This window comes from Sinocyclocheilus rhinocerous, unplaced genomic scaffold (assembly GCF_001515625.1).
Source record: "Sinocyclocheilus rhinocerous isolate Xijiao unplaced genomic scaffold, SAMN03320098_v1.1 scaffold818, whole genome shotgun sequence".
NCBI classification, from domain to species: Eukaryota; Metazoa; Chordata; class Actinopteri; order Cypriniformes; family Cyprinidae; genus Sinocyclocheilus; species Sinocyclocheilus rhinocerous.
This window is the reverse complement of record NW_015664989.1, coordinates 1,760,237-1,766,010: the sequence shown is the minus strand read 5'-3', so window position 1 is coordinate 1,766,010 and position 5,774 is coordinate 1,760,237. Positions and strand designations below refer to the sequence as shown.

Sequence of the window (5,774 nt, the reverse complement as noted above, 5' to 3'; positions counted from 1 at the left end):
AATAATAAAATTTTTTATTTATATTTATATTTTTATATTTAATTATTTGATGTATTTTACCCTTGCCCACAAAAATCAAAGTTTCAACAGTTACTATTACAGTAAAAGTATTAGCCACAACTGTCATCAAACACTTTAAAAATACATTTTTAAATTACATTTTAAAAGCATTTTATACTTTTCAGTCCTATATTACTTGAAACTCATATGACAGTACCCGACGCTTTAACAATAACCAAAGTGACTGGTGTTTTTAGGGAAAACGGTAACATTTATTATTCCAGATATTTTTCCCACGGCATCTAAAATGTTTAGTTGGAAGCTGAGTGAACATCAGCAGACACAGCTGTTTATTAATTCCATCAGCGATCCGATTATTCTGATCAGGTTTTTTTTCCGTTCGCTGTGGCTTTTTATTCCTATGTGTGTAATGAGGGGAGAGTGTGAGGTAATCACAATCCTGCGTCGGACCACTGAACGAGGTAATCTGTTCATTTGTGGCGGGCCGGGCCTATTGGCTTCTAATTCGAGTAACGGCCCACTGCTTCTATTAATTTTGCAGAAGAGAAGCGCTAAGCATCTAAACAGCAGCTAGAATACGAGATCTGCTCTTCCTTCCTGCCAGGCTTCCTGCTTTTTGTGCTGGCAGCTGCGTGTGAACATCCTCATGGAGATTACGGCGAGCTCTGAGGATGTGCGTATTTGGGGGGACGTGGATTTTGGTCAATGAGGCTTCATGTAGCAAGGTCGCAGGCTTGGGAAGCTCGTCTTTAAAGTGTGTAAGTACTCTCTGGAGAGAGACAACTGATCCAGACCTCTAAGACAGTATATCTGCTTTAGATCTTCACAGCTGCATCACTGCGAACACGCCAGTGTTTTCATGCAATGCTTTCGGGAGGAAATATAGGCCTATAGATTTTAGTTTTGTTGCATTACTGTTAATAGCAATATCAATATCAGTTGTGTTGATATCACAATGCACAGTCAAATTCATAATCAAAGTGCTCTGGAACTGGAACTTTTTCTTCTTATTTTCAAACCTAAGGATATAGTTACAAATATTTTGCATTCCCAAGACATAACTTCTCATAAAATGTGTAATATAAAAATATATATAATATATTTTCTAAAAGATGTTTCCAAATATATTTATGTAAAAGTTTTTTACCAATATATTTTTGGTAATTTTTTTTTATATCTTTGGAAATTGATCATTTAAATTGAAAAAAAAAAAAAATTTCATTCCATGTATGTCAGTCCAAGAAAATCCATTCAAATATTTCAGATTTGAAGAAAAACATTTGTCAATAACACATGATGTGAACATATAACACATTTGAATATAAATAACTAATGAATAAAGCCTAAATGTAGGCTACTGTAAGATTGGAAATGTATATTCTCTCCGGAGTATTAAATATAGTTTGGTATATTAAGGTTAAAAATTAATTTATTTTCAGTGTAAAAATATATTTCATTAAGCCTCACTGTACAACATATATTAAGCATATATTTAAAAATTGGTTACCAACATTCTTCAAAATATCTTCTTTTGTGTTCAGCAGCTGAAAGAAACTCATACAGGTTTGGAACAACATGAGGGTGAGTTAATGATGACAACATTTTCATTTTTGGGTGAACTATTTGTTTAAGTTCTTCCTCATCTTGCATAGTTTGGGGCTCATAATGCAATGCAATAGTTGAGTTGTGAGTTCTGCAGCTTTTCATGTCGGCTGCACTGATGTGCTGCATTAATGTGTTTTGCAGATGACAGTATTTGGCTGAAATCTCTCCGTTGCGGTGAAACATCTCTTGCCCGCTGCTCGCGTGTTCTTTCGAGTAAAGTGATGGGCTCGGCTCTTTTGACCTCCGGTGGCGTGTCTTAATGAGCGTCGCTTGGACAGAATAGTGACGCCCCACGTATGCTCGGGACCCCGTGAATTATTGCTTTGCATAAGAAAATGCCAAATGTGAAACAGTTGTCTCTTTTCACGGCGAAGCGCTAGTCAGGCAGAACGCCATCATGAGCTATTAGGCCGCGCATATGCGCTGTCAACAGCGCGCAACTCATCAGCTATAAAATCATCTGTGATTATGTGGAAAGGTTGGAGCATTTAAATTTGCATTTGAGTGATGACGTGCGAGTACGTTTTAAGCATGCCATGATGAATTTCACCAGAGATGTGTTATGGATTGTTTCACTTGCTCACTTTAACACCTCGCCTGAGGGTTTTTCTCTCGCAGATCTGTTTGCGGTTCGTGTTTAGTGAACCATTTGAATGTTTTACCCAGTGCGAGCTAATTGTTTAGCTCCGATTTTAGATAAAATGGTACATGTGTGTTGGTTTAATTCAAGATAAATAGCACTTCTGTATGACTGCAAGGCCTAAATGCTGCCTGGTTATTGAAATATTAATACATTTTACATTTACATTCATGCATTTAACAGGATTTTATCCCAAGTGACTTACAAAAGAGAAACAAGAGTTATTTATCAAAGAGCATTCAACAATATTCATATTATATAATTTCCAGGTTTTTCTAGACATCTAGATTAAGTAGCAAGCCAGAGAAGAGGACAAATTTTGATTTCGACTTGAACAAAGAGCTGCAGAATTTGGGGGAAAATCTAATTGTAAAAATATAATATTTGCTGTAAAATAAAAAAAAATATTTAAGATGATAATAATAATAATAATATATTTTTTTTATAATTCTGCATTTTGGGATTTATAAATCAATATGGTTTTAAAATATTATTATTAAATATAAAAATTACTAAATAAAATTAAGAAATATTGCTATTATAATATCTGACTGTAAAATTAAAAAAGCAGTATTTAAGAAAAATATATATATTTACAGTACAACTATAAGATTACAATACTATTACTTAAGGCTGTCTTAATTTCTTAATTTTCAAACGTTAAACCATCAATCTTGTATTTTGGTGGAAAACAAGCTGCTCTGAGACACATACACGCAGCACGTATATTTAAATTTGATAAACACACAATATCAAGCCATATCAAAGTCCAGCCATATCGCGATTTTCCGATTACTCGTGCAGCCCTAGTGTTTGCTGTAGAGCAAAGCAATCATACATGCGATTAAAAAGTAGGCAAACCATGTTATCATTCTGTACATGAGTCATTTTTCTTCTTCTGTCAGGAAAGCATTGTTAAGGTGCCAACGTTTGTTTTTCACCAGTCGAGGAGGTGTTAAATTGCGTGTGGAGTGTGTGTTAAGTTTTATTATCTCAAGTCTTGTAAGCTTTGTAATCTTTGGCAAGAAAGCATCTGCAAAGACTATAATCATAAACGTAATTTTAGTCCAGCACATGGCCTTTTTTTTTGGCTGAAGACATCAGTAATCGCAGGCTAAACTCGAACATCCTGTGAAAAACAGCCCTCGGGTGTTTTAAGTCTTCTTTGTTTAACTTGTCTTACATCTGTGTTTGTTTCTGATCTATATTCATCCCCAGTGAGAGTATCATAAAACCACTAAATGCTGCCTGGTTATTGAAATATTAATACATTTTACATTTACATTCATGCATTTAACAGGATTTTATCCCAAGTGACTTACAAAAGAGAAACAAGAGTTATTTATCAAAGAGCATTCAACAATATTCATATTATATAATTTCCAGGTTTTTCTAGACATCTAGATTAAGTAGCAAGCCAGAGAAGAGGACAAATTTTGATTTCGACTTGAACAAAGAGCTGCAGAATTTGGGGGAAAATCTAATTGCAATTTGAAATGCTGTTTTAAAAACAAAATGCAGTTTGGGCAATTGTTTCTGATCTATATTCATCCCCAGTGAGAGTATCATAAAACCATGTTCAGGTGGGACGTAGATGATGATGATGATGTGTGTGTTGAAGCGAGTCTGTGTATCATAGCTGGACTCAATTGAGTGTGAACATTTAAATCTGGCTTAGAAATTGCTGCAGAGGGCCTCTTGTGACATGCGGGATGCATTATTCAACGCATGGACTGCTCAGAGTTTGAGTCAGGGCCAGCTTACTTCCACATTCAGCAGCCGAACACGATCTGACCACTCTGATCTGAGGACAGAAATCCAGGTGGCTACCAAAACGCCTTGCTAGCCACCACATTCAGCTCCAGCTAGACTTACAAACCCACGCAGCCAATACGCACTGAATAACATAGTGTAGGGTTTACTTTGAAATGATTTTCACTCAGAAATTGCTTGCAAATTTCATAAGTAATTACAAAGGAACTACATTGAATTCCCATTGGAAAATGAAGTACAGAAAACATGGGTTGTGAATATTAGCCATGAGCCAGACTTTTGTGTTAAATTCAATGAACCAGTTGAAGCTGGCGATTGTCAGTGATCCAGCTAAACAGTGCACAGTATTTCAAAGTTAACAAATTGGCATGGAGCTTTCAAGTGGTTCTCAGTTAAAGGAATAGTTCACTCAAAAATGAAAATTGGCTGAAATTTTACTCACTCGGGTCATCCAAGATGTAGATGAGTTTCAGAACAGATTTGGAGAAATTATCATTCCATCACTTGCTCACCTCTGCAGTGAATGGGTGCCGTCAGAATGAGAGTCCAAACAGCTGATAAAAACATCAAAATAATCAAAGTCCCTTTAAGGCAAGTCATTTCACTCTGCGGCCGTCTTTGAAACGCCTTTCGGGCATGCAAGTGCAGCTCCTGTCTCTTTGAATGGAGAAACATCAAATTCTCCAAAACTGTTCACCAAGCTTACGATTATATTTCATATTTGAAATCACCAATGAAATCTGACAAAAACTGTCTCATAAATGTTGTTTCATTTGCTCAAATAGCGTTAAAAGGGGCTTATTTTTCAGGCAAGAGTAGCCAGTGCGCATGCTCAGTCCTAAGCACACGTCACTGAACGCTGACTGTTTCTATAGCAACCGGGACTTCTAACGGCAGCTGCAGTGACGCGATGACTTTACTGATTAGCGATTGGCTCTTTTATTCAGAAGGCGGGGCTTCCTTCGATAGAGCGGCCATATTGAGCGTTGCATTTTTCCCCATTCAAAACTATACGAGTGACACGTCTTGGGTATTCTGTAGTCTTTGCAATAATCCACAAGTAATCCACACCACTCCAGTCTATAATCCAGACGACGCTTCCTCCAGTGAAAAAGTCCATCTCCTGTTGTCTTCTCACGTCAAAATCCACCAACATATTTGGATAGAACTGTTTTAGACTGTTTTCACTTGTTAACAGTGCTTGATCTGTGCAAATTTCTCTCCTGATTCAGACGAGACGACTTTTTCACTGGAGGAAGCTTTATTATGGATAGAGGACTCGTATTTTAGTCAGAAGCGACGGTTTGAAGTTAAAAATGTCTTAATTATGGAGGATGAGTGGCGTATGAGTGAGAATGTGATGGTAATCTGCATAATGTGGATGGTTTCTGTAATGCATCAGTGGTTCAGCAGAGGTGTTTCTACAGAGGTTATTCATGGCTGTCAAACTCTAACGTCGCGCTCAGAACTAATTCTCCAAATCTGTTCCCATGAAGAAACAAACTTTTTTATAGATTTTTATAGATGACTTTTATTATTTCTCTGAACTAATACTGTTTTAGATTTATGCATTTAGTTTTATGTAATTTTATTTTGTTATATTTATTTTTACAGTGTCCAATATTTCTCTCAGTGTTTAGCCTGAAGCTGACATCTATTAATGTTTGAATGTTCAAACTCTCTTTTTATTTTATTTTATTTATTTATTTATTTTTATTTATTTATTTTTTATTTT

General features: G+C 36.0%; 1 protein-coding gene across 1 annotated transcript in view; it reads left to right on the top strand.

Moving 5' to 3' along the window:
- LOC107730568 (fidgetin) overlaps positions 1-5,774 on the top strand; it is a 70,701-nt gene that overhangs the window by 42,257 nt on the left and 22,670 nt on the right. The window lies entirely within an intron of this gene.